We start from the raw sequence: 15967 nt of genomic DNA, 5'->3' as shown, positions 1-15967 counted from the left end.
GGTGGATGGTGTACTGCAAAGGTGATGTTCATACACCTAGTGTCATGCAGGTTGAGGCCATGTTGTTCATATCAGGTATCCGTCACAGTGACACCCATATGGATGAGGTCAGTATCAGCTGGTGGATCAACAACGGTGCTTGGTATGCAGTGGTCTGTAAAGCTAGGCAGGAAAGGTCCCTCTGTGGTAGCCTGTACCTCAGGGAAGCATATACCGAACATGAGGGCCCCATGACTGAGGACTGTGGTATGCCAAGTGTAACTGAAATGCAGTATGTGATATGGTATTCTACCATCAGTGTGTGTGTCCCGTCCATTAACCACTTTGCATAACATCCTGAGACATATGTTTTGATGTGCAGGTGGATTTGTATGTTGTCAATACCAGAATGGAGAACGGTGCTGAAAGGCAGCGAGAGGACAATGTAGGCTGTGTGGACCCCCGTGTCATCATCAACTACTCTGGTCACTGTATAAAAGGAGTTCACCAGGTGTAGGAGGCATGCTGTGGCCCCAACAAGACCAACCCGGGTGGCATCAAAGGACTGGAGCACAACAAAGTCTCATCGAATGATGTCCATGATGATGTGCCCTATAGCCGTGCAGAACAGTCCAGACAGGTGTGTAGGGCAATAGTCCCAGTCGTGCATTGTGGTGCCACCTGTGTGGAGTGTAACTGTTGCTGTGTGCCAGTCAGGGGCCACAATGTCCGGTACAAGGCTATTACTAAATATGGTGTCCCAATGGGGAGACATGTCGTTCAGAGGTTTGTGGACATCACAGCCTGGGATTTTGTAGGGTGACAAGGGGCCAGTGTCCCAGGATATATAGAGTGCAGGTCAGTACTGTGTAGGTGTGACGGCAGGGACACCGCAATGTTCCTGCAAGGAATGTGGCCCCGTAGGGAGTGAGAGGTTGTAATGTTAGCATTGAAGCCATCAGACAGCATGTTGCCAACATCACCAGTTTCTGTCATGTTCCAGAGTGACAGTTGTATGTGTGAGCAGATGTGGGTATTGCCAATGACTACTGACATGCCACCATAATGCCTTGTGGTACATCCCGGAATGTGTCGCAGTAATGTGTATGTAGTTAGTTATGGAGTATGTGATGAGGGATCCTGTGGCCCTACCAAGGCTGACCAGTGAGTTACCCCACCCATGGGAATGTACACTACTGTGCAACAGCCCCCACCTGTTGTTGTAAAGTATGTCCATGGAACTGCACCCCCAGAGTGGCATCTGTTATCTGGTGTGTACCATCATGGCTCTGTGTGGAATAGCATGATCCATTTTGTCGTGTATGTGCTAATGAAGTGCACTGGGGTATGTCTCAGCATTTATATGTGCATTGTCCACCTGCATGTGTGTCATGACATCAACTACCGCTGTCATAAGACATCTGTAGTAGGTGTTGTAGTACTCTTGTACTGTGTATGCCGTGAAGTGTGTGGTGCCGGTATGCGGCTAACAAGGGTGAGTAGCATATGTTCAGATTCCACCAATGAGGGGATAACCCCAGGTGTGGAACAGCAGTCACATGTTGGTAGTGCCCATGTCAAGGATACTGTTGGTCTTGGAGGTGGTGTGTATGGGTCCATCCAGCCGAGCGGAGGTTATGACTCACGGACAGCGTACACCTAATGTGTCGGTACATGTATGGCTATCACAGTTAAGTGTGGGTTACTGTCAGTCTCACATCAGTAGCATCAGTCTGAGCCCAACTGTCCAGTACACCATGAAATGAGGTCTGGTAACTGTGGGGTATGTTGAATCCACAGCTTGTAACACTGTGTATAGCAGTTCCGGACACAGGTATTTGCATGTGGAGCACCTGTGATGCATTGTGCTAAGTAACCAGCCGGGATGTGTGTACAACATAGTGGAATATGGGGACACCTCAACTGTGGGTGTGCCAGTCCAGGTACATGTCTGAGAGGTACGGTCTGTCTATAACTAGTCATTGCAGCTGTGCTCTGCAGAGCCTAGAGGCAGGTCCCAGTCACTGCAGAGATATTGAAGTGGTGCAGTATCAGGTGTGCCTTGCCTGCGTGCGTCACAGAGGATGATGTCAAGCATTGTGTTACATGACCACATGTTTTGCTAGCCAGTTCCCATTCTGGTGGTGACTTTTACTGGACACTGTGCAAGACAGGCAGTATAAAAGCAGCAAGAGTCCAACATGTGATCCGTACTCCCAGGGCTTACAGGTGCAGGTCAACTGTGCCGAAGCATCATGTTGTTTGACCAGGTCAGTCAAAGTGGACAGGTACCAAACGCCTGTGGAATGACAGCAGAAGCATGGGCAACTGTTGGAGTGACACAGTCAGTCGTTGTACAGTGGTAACAGGTCCGTATTACTGCAAAATGCTCCCCAGGGCTCGGTCCACACCATCAGGGCTACAAGTCTGGTGGGCTATTGCATGTCCCTGCACATGTAGTCTGTGCCCTGAGATACAACTTCAGTCACACTAACATGGAAAATGACAGTCACATCGTACCTGCTGAGGTGTGGCATGGGTGCATAGGTTATGTTGCAGAACCAGTTACCCGACAGCAGGATGTAAGTGACTATTGCCTTGTGTAGCCTGCTGAGTGGAACAGCAGTGTGACCGCCAACAGAGTCACCTATGACAGGTGTGTTGTGTATGTTATGACACCCTATTGGCTGTATGTGATGGGCACACATGTGTCTGTGGGCTATAGGTTGGTGTGGTTGTGTTTGATGATGTGGGCTGCCATTGGTGCCTACAGAGAGTATGGAGGGGTACTGCACAAGGTGTCCTCGTATGTGTGGCCTGTGGTGGGGATCATGTGAGACTATGTGACGAGTGGGGTGTGTTGCGAATGTTGCACATCCCCACATGACTGTCAGGTGCTGTCAGGGTTGGTGACAGTATAACCCCCAGCAGGGCTGCATATGTGCATCCCCCACAGGCTGTACTGTTGTGTGTTGTGAGGTGTGCATTGACTGTGTACATGAGAATAGCTCTGTTGCCACATGTACAACATAGTCATCATATAGACAGGCAATAGCACTGGTACGTGCCAGTTGGACATGCCTGTATATAACTGGTACGTGCCAAGTAGACATACCGTATAAACCACCATGTCTCATGAGATATGTGAGTGATGTGTGTACGACAGTTGTTGTACTGTAAGCAAGCTGGAAATGTATGGACAGACAGTGTACCTGTGAGGACTGGTGTGGAATGGGTGCTATACTAAGCAGTAGTTCATAACATGCCAAGAAGCTCTGAACAAGTGATGAGCATGAACATACAATACAGATAGGGTGTTGGATAATATCAACCCACAAGTGTTGACGACAGTCATGATTGGTGGCACCACATCAGAACACTGCCGGGTATGGTCTGCAAGTCCATGAACCATTATCAATGTAGATGTTAGCAGTACAGATGTACAAGACAGTACGGATGTTTGACTAAAAATGCCTTTGTATGTCACAGGAGTGTTCTACCAATGGCCTGTTGACAGACTCACAACTACTAAAGGTGCTACAGTGACATGTGCATATCACACCGGTGTCAGCTACAGTAAACCAGGATTAATGTGTTGTACCTCACCCTCATTGTAGCCCATACCACACAGACAAATGTCAGCCATCTGTGTATGTGAGGATGTGAATGGCCATGACCTATTTGTCAATAGTTGTCAGAGTGTTGTGAACAACATACAGAATGGACTGTGTGTGTGAGGTGTGTGACATAAGTGCACATTCTGGTGGATGATATCAGCAATGTCACCGCTAGGGGAATATTCCTGTACCCATTAAGTACCACCTAGGCTGTGGTCAACATTATGGACACTGTGTTAGGGATGGTGTTGTGCAGTACACCTCCCTGAGTTGGAGATGTCTCCATGGCCCTTTAGGTAGTCATCCAAGGTACCCATGTCATGACAGGGTGGCATCCATGACCATGGAGATCATTGGACAGGCATACACAGCACCCGTGTGACCAATATTGGAACACATATCACCTTCCAGGGGTAGGGGCCATGTGTGGATGGCCGATACCAGCCTCCAAAATATTCACCTCCAGTATGCTGTATGCTATCCACCTTGCATACAGACATATGCCACACTATGCTGTTGGACATGCTACATGTCCATAGCCTGATCTGAAAGACATACGTCATGGACAACCGCCGTCCTATGACTAGGATGGCCACATGCTGGACAGATCCCTGTGCCATACCTGTGACATACTCCCGCCATACCATGCAGCCCTGTCCACATAGCTGCACATATCATGCCTGTCATACATGGTGTGATGGCCATATAGTAGATGTAGTATCAACTGTCTGGATCAGTAATGTGCCACTGATGCCCCTAACGGTGGCGTAATGGGTGTCGGATACAGCTAGTAAACCCTGCCCGTACATACTATAGCCAATAACCTTACCTGCGAATGATGTCCGACTAGCCATTGTCCCATGTCTATCACATGTGCAACACAGGCGATCCGTGGCAGGATGTTGAACAGCTGTACAGTGCAGTGTAGATGTCTATGGCAAAACAGATGCATGTACAGGTTTCCATGCATACTTGTGCATTGTCACTGCCCAAGTCCATTAAGGTTGTGTCTGTGTTGATATGTGACATATACACAGCATCAAGGTCAACAGCATTACCGTGGACACATCCAGGCATGTGCAGATAGGTAAGAACACCAGTGCAGGCAAACAGATATACCCACATGAAGACAGCAGTCACATGCAGTATGAACACTGTAATGAGGTGACACACATATATGGAGATGATATCCAATGCATAATGGGTGTTACATGTGTGAGACACATACATGCCAGTCGTGGCAGTGTCATGATGATTTGCAAAGATAACTGTGCAGATGTACTAGAAATGTATGTGCAGCAGTATCACTGTACGTCTGAAAATGTTACCTGTCACCTTCATCATGTCTTACAGATAATGCCTCCTACACGCCTACCAGCATACAGCCGACAGGAGGATGATGTCCTAATCCTGTACCTCCATGAGAACCACGAGGTGTTATTTAGCTATGTGCCACAGCATGCACAGCAGCGGGATGATTCCCTAATCCCGTACCTCCGTGAGAACCACGAGTGTTATATAGTCATGTGCCACAGCATGCACAGCAGCGGGATGACCTGTGGCAGGATCTTCACAGGAGGGTCAACGAAGTGGGTGGCCACAACCACACCTACCAGCAGGTGCGCAGACACTGCATGGACTTGATATGTCATGCAAAACAGCATGCCACTGCAATCGCCAGGGAACAAGGTGGAACAGGTGGTGGGCCACCAACCCAGCCTCCACTCACACACACAGAGGAGCTACTGGCCAGTCTAGGGACACCCTCGGAACAGCTCCCACAAACACTAGCTGCTATCGTGGAGGTGGGTGTCTCCCAACCAATGAGCCTGGAGTTGCCTGGTAAGTCAGTACTGAACATATGGCTAGTATGTCCCACGTACGTGCATGTGTCACTGTACATCATGTAATGTAACAACATTTGCAAGGTATGTGGACACACATGCTGCATACTACAGTATGCTACCCTGTGTATGCACTATACCTCTGAACTGTACAGGTATTTGCAGAATGTCCAGATGGCTGCCTCATATTGTCAGTGTGTTCCCCTTAATATCTGTCCCTTTCTGGCAAATAGCTGAGGATTGGAGTCATTAAATGATGACAAACATTTGTGTTTACGACTGCACATTCCTTGTAAAAACCATGTGCATGCAAACCTATTATTCTAGCAACTTTCTAAGTTTGTAAGAGCAATATTTAACATCTGTCCCTATTTGTCCCCCATCATAGTAGGCTTTGTCCAGATTTATTGTTCTAAGAGGTTGAGAGGTATGGTATGCACACATGTGCTTACTATATGCTATTGTATAGGCGAATGTGTTAACTTGCACAGTGCACCCTGTGGCTGTCATACAGTCATGGATAATGTTCATACTGCTGTGTCACCCATATACAGGTACCTCTGGTGTGCCACACAGACTAGAGTCAGTTGCGGGTGAGACTGTCATCAGTATCAGGCATGCCAAAGCATAGATCTATTCACCATGTGGCCAGTTAATACTTGTACACATGATGTTCATTCCAGACATGATATACAGGTCACATCACCCATCATCCACACAGGCCACCCATGTGCAATACATACAAATGAAATGACACACAGACATGAAACCACAGTATTTGTCATTGCTACATGTGTGTCCAGCTGTGCATACAATGGTGGAGGTGTTCTACAATGCAGGCATGTGTACTATACAGTGGAACAAAATGTGTGGTACACAAAACAGTACCACACAGTGAGCAGTGATGTGGGCAGTCCACAGGCGTCACCATTGTGTTATATGCCCCTGCAATGGGTTCACACATTGTGATGTGCCATCCGACATGTCTCAGACATGTAGTGTTTTGGCTGCAATATTGTCACACTTTCTCATAACCCATACCCCACATACCACACATACACCTGTTGTCTGCATAGCCCTGTGGATGGTGACATATCTGACATCTATGGGTGTATGTCATATGGGACAACACAGACGTGTGATAGATGGCCATCACACACATATGACCAACACATGTGCACACATGGCCATGGGGGATGGCCAGAGACACGTAGCCACACAGTAGATGTGACGTGGATGCACCCTGTCTCACTTTGTCCACACATGGTCCAATTACAGCCCTACTGGACCGATTGTACATGTGATGTGGTACGCTGCACATCTTAAATGCCTGTGCACAGCTAGTGGAGGTGTCACTGACATCTACCTTATAAGATGTGTTGAACATGACGCCTGTGTCATAGCATGACAGTAGTCACCTCTACAGCTTCCACTGACAGTGACACCAGGCCACAGATACTGCACATTTCCCTTGCTGCTGTAGGACATCACTGTTAGCTGTGCACCTTGTGTGTGTGGTACATCAATGTCATGTGTGAAATGGTGAAGTCATAGGTCCGCTATGTGTGGACATGGTTACCAGGCAGCTAACACTCTGTAATTATCATGCAGGGGTGTCATCTGTATGTCCTCCAGTGACATGTCACATGACACAGCATGGTTTGGTGCGGTGTGTATACACCTCAGCATCATGGGTCACAATCCACAGGTATGTCATGGGTATGCATGCAGTTCTGGATATGCAATGTGTACATATTATGCACTGTTTAGCAATATAGATGCCTCATGATGCCATGCAATGGCACAGTGTCTGTACTTCACACTGTACAGCAATGTAGATGGCTCACAGTCCCCTACCATGCCCATGCACATTTGCTCAACATTCATTCTATCTGTAGGGCATACAGACAACACCGCAATGTGATACCCAGTACGACGCTGTGCATGTGTCAGGACACCATTGTGTCAGACAAGTATGCATGTTAATGCACACGTCAGCAGATTACATGTCAAGGTCACGTCAGCCATGTGTACTGTTATCCTGTTCTGGTCCACATGGTGTATCACTGGGATGCATTCATACTACCATGATCGTGTGAATTGCATGGCTAATGATATGACACCTGCTTGCTGTAGTGTGCATTCCAGGGGGTATGCTTACAAACACTATTGATGTCTGAGCCGCATGCTGTCAGCTGTATCACAAGCATGCTGTATGCCATCTGTCATATCACATGCATGGTGTGTCAGTGTGTGTGCGTGTCAGTGCGTGTGTGTCAGTGCATGTGTGTGTCAGTGCATGTGTGTGTCAGTGTGTGTCTATTGTAATTTAGTGTCTTTCTTTGCATTCACAGGTGATGTCGGTGCGTTACCCTCCTGCGGTCCATCTGATGTTAGTGTCCCCACAGATGCTAGTAGTGATGAACATATGCATGAGGTACAGGCAGGTTTGTCAGGGGCTGAATCTGTGCCAACAGTTGCCATCCCAGCTATGTCCCCCTCTTCCTCGCACACAGTTCAGCTGCCAACACATACCGCATCACCATTGGCCATAGAGGAAGGACAGTCAGCATCTGTTAGTGTTGAACAGGAAGATGTGGTGGCTACAGAAGGTGTGTCTCCACACCATGGTGTCAGTGTACTGACTGCAGATGTGCCACACAGGCATGTGGCTGGTGCTGCTCGTAGGAAGACCTCTGGCAGACATGCACATGCAGGACATAGCGCAGCAGCTGGAATCACCAGACGCATGTTCCAGACTGTAATGGCAGCACAGGCACATGCTGAATGGCAGAACAGAGAAGGGCAAAGGCTGCAGAGGGCTGCTATCCATACCCTAAACAACAACATCTAGGCATTGGCAGGTGCTCAACAGCAGATTGCTGATGGTCTGGACAGGCGATTGGGTGACATGGTCAGAATCCTTGACCATGGCATGGCAATCCGCAAGTGTGAACTGTCTGTGCTGGAACATCTGATAGGGGTGAGGCATAGGCCACATGGATGTAGGCCAGCTACACCACCTAGTGCAGGTCAACGTGAGCATGCCACCACACATGGCCGCTCCCATAGTGCAGGTAACGGTAGCAGTGTAGCTGGTGCTGCGCTGTCCACACCAGGACACAGCAGGCCATGTGGACGTGACCCTGGATGTTCCCAGCGGGGACACAGTTCTAGTGGCCATGTGTCATTGGACAGTAGCCATTCTGTACCTCCGCCTGGTAGTGCCCGTGCAACCCCTGGCAGGCACAGGACACGTGGCCGTGGCTGAACACTGTGAGCTGTACAACCTGGTCTGTACAATCTGGAGCTGTAGATAATACCCTTGTGTAGGCCTCACAAATGACGGAACTGTGTGCACACATACACGCACACAGTAAACACAACTGTAGGGCTCCACAACACCACATGCATACTGAACAGACATGTCCAATCAAATCACCGGCCCTTACCCACACACATGATGTCATCCATTGGTGCAGCCTATCCCCCTGGCAAACATTATTACCATGTGCATATGATGAAGCCTGTGCCGCATCCCTGTCCTCCACACCATCGGTGCAGGGATACGCTCAAATGGTCTGATGCACAGGGTGAACAGAATAGTGAGAGGTGTATCTTACATTACTTGTGTATGCATAGTGAGGGAAGTGTATGTTGCATTGGTTGTGTGTGAATAGTGAGAGACGTGTATATGACATCGGTTGTGTACTGTCGACATGCACCAGACATACCATGTAGTACAGGTGCAGCATGCATTGTGATATGTTCACAGTATGTGTCTTGGTTACAACAGTAGCAGCATGTTGGTAATGATGCCCTGGTTCCCTCCTATGGTGTACTGGCATGTGCCTACAGGTAGCAGTGTTTGCAGTCCGCCATGTGTAACTGTGGAGTACTCACAGGCACGTATGGCAATATCAGCATGCTAAACATACCCTCAACCTGACTGTTGGAAAGTCTAACATGACACAAATGTCTGCACATATACTGCACCTGAAGCATGTGGTCAGTTGAACAGGCTACAGTGGCCAGAGATGTGACATACATACCAGGAAATATTACAGGTATGTTGACATGGTGCAGGGGTTGTACACAGCGGTCTGGCCAATGATGACGTTAGAAGCCACTTGATAGCATGAGGCCACACTGTGTAGCAGTAATACCCTGTCACATTATAGGAACATGCCCACATTCACGGGGTCTACAACACCATAACACACACCCCATAGTGTTGAGGTGAGGACCCTTGCCTATGTGGTCATCACCCTCACAGTACTTTGCACCCACACAACGTGACACAGAGAAGGAACATGCACAGGTAGCTGATGGCATCAACAGGGTATTAGACTGCATCACCATGTGGGGTTAGTGATCCAGTTTTCACTGTATGGTAGCATGCACCCTCACACCAAGCACCACACAGCCATACATACACACACACACACACACACACACACACACACACACACACACACAAACACACACTGTGGTGATCACAAATGTGTATATGGATAGCCAATGTGTGTGATGCACCACACCTGCCGACGTCATGCTTTCCACACTGCAGTATGTACAGATCTCTACAATGGTGTACAGGGGTGTGTAACAATTGGAACGTAATCCCCACCATATATGGCATATGTGGTAACACAAGCGGACACACATGGCAGTGCTGGGAATGATACATCTGCCATATGATGAGACATTTGACAGACATGCAGTGGTATTGTCTGCATTATGTGTACCAACGCTATGTCTGGCAATTGTGCTGCTATATGCACATGGGAGGATGTAAGTGTTACAGATGTCATGTGACATACAGTCGGTAACACCTGACCGCTGTGTAAGTGTTATGTCATCACAGTCAAGTAACAGTGACATAGCGTACTGTTTGCACATGTCATGGTATGATGGCGTGTGACACACCTGTGAGCCGTCCCCGGCAAACATCCATCTACACAGGTGGATCACCACTTTAAGTACACACATCCCTCTATACATGATGTACAACCAACCGTACTGTCAGTATGCCACCATATACGTGTCAATAATGGGGCTGCATTGCGACTGCATGTTGTAGTTAGGCACAGATGAGTTACGGACATCAGCCACTGCATATGCATGGCTGCTGCATGCACAGTACAGATTGTACATGTGTGTTGGTCCTACATGTGTCTCCTGTAGCCATGTTTGTATGCATTGCTATTGGTGGACATGTGTGTTGACATACATAACACATGGACTGTGGTATAATATCACGGGTGTCATGGGTGACTAGTACAGGGGAATGTGTTCTCGGTCAACATTGCTACCTCCTGTACTGTGAACATTCAACAGACATGGACCCACCTTTCATTTGCATGCGTATGATTCCTTAAGCCACTTGTCTGCACAGGGGACAGCAAAACCTATGCTATGTACATATGTGTAGTGTGTGTGTGGTCCATGCACACATCCACTGCAATCACATGTATGACATATCCAAACATGTGTGTTCGTTGGTGTACAGCAACACTCATCTGTCACAGCTGTGTAAGACCCAGGGCCCCTGGTATGTCTTGAGCTGACCTGGTCATGTATAGCGGTATCATTGCAATGCATAACACCTGTTGGAACCCTGTTGGTACATGTGTACTCTACACAGTTACTGTAGACCTCTGTACAGTCCACTGGTCATGTGTCACATGGTGTTGTGGTAATGTATGGCTGTGTATTGCTGCACCAATGGCATGGTGATGTCTTGAGGGCTACAGTGTAGACTGCGGTGTGTACGTCTGTGATCTGCACCTGTGACAGCTGTGATGGCACCTGAGTGTGTATTGGTCACTGCATGTGAGTGTCTGCCCTGTGCGTGGGGACAGTTATACCTTACTGTGCCCTTCTGTGTTTAGATTCCGTCTGCATGCAAGACAGCCCTTTGCAATTGCTAAGTGTGTGAGCATACCCAGTACGCCGTTGTGTAGATGGACACACAGGACAGTCCAAACTGAGCCCTTGCATGTTTAGACTCCGTCTGCATGCAAGATGGCCCTATGCAACTGCTAAGTGTGTGAGCATGCCCAGTACACCGTTGTGTAGATTGACACACAGTACAGTCCAAACGGACATGTATTACTAAGCGTGTGGCCATGGCAAGTGAAACCTTGTGTCAGTGATGTCCCTCTGTGCATGGGCATGGCCGTTGACATCCTGTATAGCGATGGTGGTCACCCAGGCAACAGATGTCCATTTTCAATGTCACGATGGATGCCTACCAAGTACACACTGGTCGACTATCTTGAAGGGTGTACTGTCTGTGGCGCGTCCCATGTCTATGTATTGTTGTAGTGCTCCGTAAATCTTTAGTTGCCCCGATCACACCACTGCCGTGTGTTTGTCTCCGTCTACCGTGGGACAGTAATATGTCTGTATGCTTTCAGACTGATCGCTCTCTATACAATCCCTGTCATCATCCTTGTCTTTGTGGATGATGACACGTGCCTAAAAGTATGCCTCTGGGTTTGTGCTGTGTTCAGTAATCTCAGTAGCGCGTTCTGTAAATGCGTAATGCTGTAGTGTGATAGGGTAGTTAGGTGTATGTTCGACTCCCAGCCCTGCCAAGTGTGTGTGCGTGTGTGTGTGTGTGCACGTGTGCTTCCGTCTGCCTGGGGACTCAGTCATGCTTTTAGATGCCTCACACCACAGATATTTCCTACCAGCGTCTTTGCCTTTGCGGATGATGACACGTGCCTAGACGTATGCCTCTGGGAGTGCTGTGTTCAGTAATCTCGGTAGCGAGTTCTCTAAATGCGTAATGCATAGTGTGATAGGGTAGTTAGGTGTATGTTCGACTCCCAGCCCTGCCAAGTGTGTGAGTGTGTGTTTCCAGCTTCATGACAACAGTACATTGCTTTTACAGTATTTACTCTCGATAACATCTGTACGGTGTCTTTGCCTTTGATGCTGCTGTCTACAGGCTAGACGCATGCCTGTGTGAATGCTGTGATCTACTAATCACAGTAGCACATTCTGTAACTGTGTAATGCTGTTGTGTGGTACAGTGGTTACGTCTGTGTTCTGCTCCCAACCCTGCCAAGTGTGTTGTGTGTGTGTGTGTGTGTGTGTGTGTGTGTGTGTGTGTGTGTGTGTGTGTGTGTGTGTGTGTGTGTGTGTGTGTATGTATATATATATATATATATATATATATATATATAGATATATAGATATAGATATGTATGTTGAGATTATCACTCTTGAATGTGCTGCATTATCTGTACGTGATCATCTTGGATGTATGTACATCTGCTATGGCTCTGTGATAGTGCACATACTGCGTGCTGTAGTGATCCTGGGTTATACTTGTGTAGTGACCAGGTATTGTGTTGCTGGGTATTACAAGGGGCATTGGAAACAATGTTAGTACAGCACCTTTGAATGGTCATGTGCACATCTTGGCAACAGTCAGCAGTGGTTATTACTTTGGTGGGTGAGTATGGCTCATATACATATGTATTAACTGACAATACTATGCAACTCAGGTTAACATTACTGACTCCTGTTTATCCACAGGTTGTGGTACAGATCCCAGGACTGTATGTGTATACATTGACAGGTGCAGGACTGGGTTAGTGTTGGATGCATGGAGGGGTGTCCATGGCCAGTAATGGCGATCTATACAGCCTGGCAGGTACGGTCTGTGACTGTCCCACAACCTCCTGTATATGGCTGACACATGTTGTACCTGTGTAAATGCAGACACACACACTTACGACAAACAACTAGGGCTATCACATACACACACCCATTGCATCACCATTGGGCCATGCAATAACCATTGTCCCTCACACACACACACACACACACACACACACACACACACACACACACACACACACACACACCTACATGTAGATTGGATGGCTCAATGACAGCTCTGGAAATGTAACACCACACCCTGTGCATATGATGTCACCTGTGCCACCACCTGTGATGTGTAACATTGATGCAGGATCAGACTAACCTGGTGCTGATGCACACAGTGGCATTATACCACTGTATTGATGTTAGAATGTTGTTAACACAAAGTGTGATATCCTTCTAGGTGTATATCAGCAGGCATGATGCATTGCAGCTATGACCATCAATGTAGCATAGTTTACAGCACTGTTAATTCTGATGAAGTATTCTCCATCCATGTGCCATTTCACTGATGTGTGTATTATTGGCAGCATGTGTTTCTGAGTGTGCAGTATGTGTGTGATGTGTGTAGTACACATTTATACATGCTTACAAATGCGTACACTGGCTTACATGACATTACACGGGCTTCAACATTCATACACTAGCTTACTCATTCTTCAAAGCGTGCACACGGGCTGACACGCGCACATACATTCTTACTCGGGCTTACTGGCGCGCACAGGCGAGGACACACTGTAGGCAGGTTTACAAGAAACATCTGTGGCATCCATGGCATACACCGTCAGTCTCCTGACTTTCCCTAGGATAGATCATAACATGCCTCTTACACTGATGAGTACTGACAGCAAACATGTGACACTGCTCCGGTAAGATTACAGTGTTTTATACATACACACTCATGTTGTCACCTATCTTCTAATCTAATAGTCCCCTTATCCTACACTACACTGTAGAGGCTTGGCCCATATGGCATGACATATTGTGATTCACTATCCTCAGCCTCACTTAAATCAGATTGCCTACAAATGCTTGGTTACATCTCTGACAGAGCGCTTCCACACATAACAACCAGTATGCAATAGCCATGTTGTCTCCAGCTTGCCATTCATCTGCATGGTGAACTAACATCTAACTAAACTTACATTTTGTATGTATATTATACATATTTGACTTGTTTTGAAGGGCATTGCGTTCTCATGTCACTGTACTATGCTTCCACATCGGAGATCGGGGGAGGACAACTACAGTTTTCTTGATATCCAATGGACAATAATGCCACTGGCCTTATATTTGGACATTGGCATGCTTTTTCGACTGTATTCATACTGTATTTGCAAATCTCATCGCTCCGTTTAGCAACGTGCAGAACGTTACTCGCTTAACATCCAGGTACATTTCTGCACATAACTCTGCTCTTGCACGGACAGCTTACTGTTTCATGTATCGCATATTTACATCATTTGCATAGCTTTCACCTACAAATGGGGTATGTTGCAAATCCAAACATTGCCCGTGCAATGTTCGTGTTACGGGCAGTCTTACATGCCCCTACAGGAGTTTGCTGAATAGCTTGGCAGACATCTTTCCTTGCTCTACTCTCACTCTACTCGTACATGCCGGAGGCTTCATGTATCATGGCCTAGGCTTTGCTGTGTGCTATGTCTATTTGTGGTGTATGCATGGCTGTGGGTATGTTGTGACCTGCTACATCTGGCATTTCTACAGAGCAGCTCCCACTGTCATCATTTGTAAAGGTGACAGCCCTATAGGTACTTTATATAGACTGCTGTGTCATTTGACGTGTCAGCACATACCTGTGGTCAGTACTGAACTTCCTACTGCAGTGCTTTGCATACCTTCTGAGTTATCTTGCAGTCAATAATACTGTTTCCTCTGACATGTATCTGTTTCTGATACAGGATATCATTTTATTACACCAATACACACAATATATGGTGGCATCACAGGCCAGATGCCATCACATTCCGATTGCAGGACACACCCACCCAGAGGGTTGTATTCCTCACAAAAGCCAACAGGTGCTTATCCACACTTATTATTCTATCATGTACCTTATGTGTTTGCCAGTATTTGCGCTTTCCGTCAGTGGCAGAACTCACTTGCGAGTGTGGGGGACTGGACACTGTATCAGGGACACTGCATGACACCCTGAGGGACACATTTCTTTTGATTCTATTAACCTTCCACATTGATTTTCACAGGGCATACATTGTCATTCACATTTGTCGAGGTACATGCTTTTGACTTGTACATGTTTTGTCATTTGTCCTGACGTCTTTCTTCTCACCTGTCCACCTAGTATCACTAGTTCTGTACATTTATTTAGGATGGGTTACCTTCATACCTCTCACCTGTACACATTATGGGTAAATATCCCGAGGGTTGACCTATGATTTTGTTACTTTTTTCATAATAATGTGCCTTTCTGGTAAATTACTGGCAAGGCATTAAGGACTGTGAAGTTAGATAATAATGACTGACATTTGTATTTCATGATTAATAACCCTCATAACATTCGTACTCCTGACTACACCATTATTCTATCAATGTTATGACTTTGTCTGAGGTATATTTAATATAGTCCCTATTTGTATTTCATGTACTATGCCTTTGTCCAGCTGTCTTATTCTGAAAGGTTGGAAGGTATTCCCCCAATGGTTTACACAATATCCAGTAGATGGGTTCTACCTTTTTGGAGAATATAGGCGTGTGCTATACCCACATAGGTATACTGATCACTCCCATGGGGCGGACGTAATAAATCTGTGCCAACCAACACCTAGGCCCATTTCTGCATACCCATGATTCCCATACCTGACACCC

This window comes from Protopterus annectens, chromosome 4.part0 (assembly GCF_019279795.1).
Source record: "Protopterus annectens isolate FY-2018-M chromosome 4.part0, PAN1.0, whole genome shotgun sequence".
NCBI lineage: Eukaryota > Metazoa > Chordata > Ceratodontiformes > Protopteridae > Protopterus > Protopterus annectens.
Note: the sequence above shows the minus strand (reverse complement) of the source record.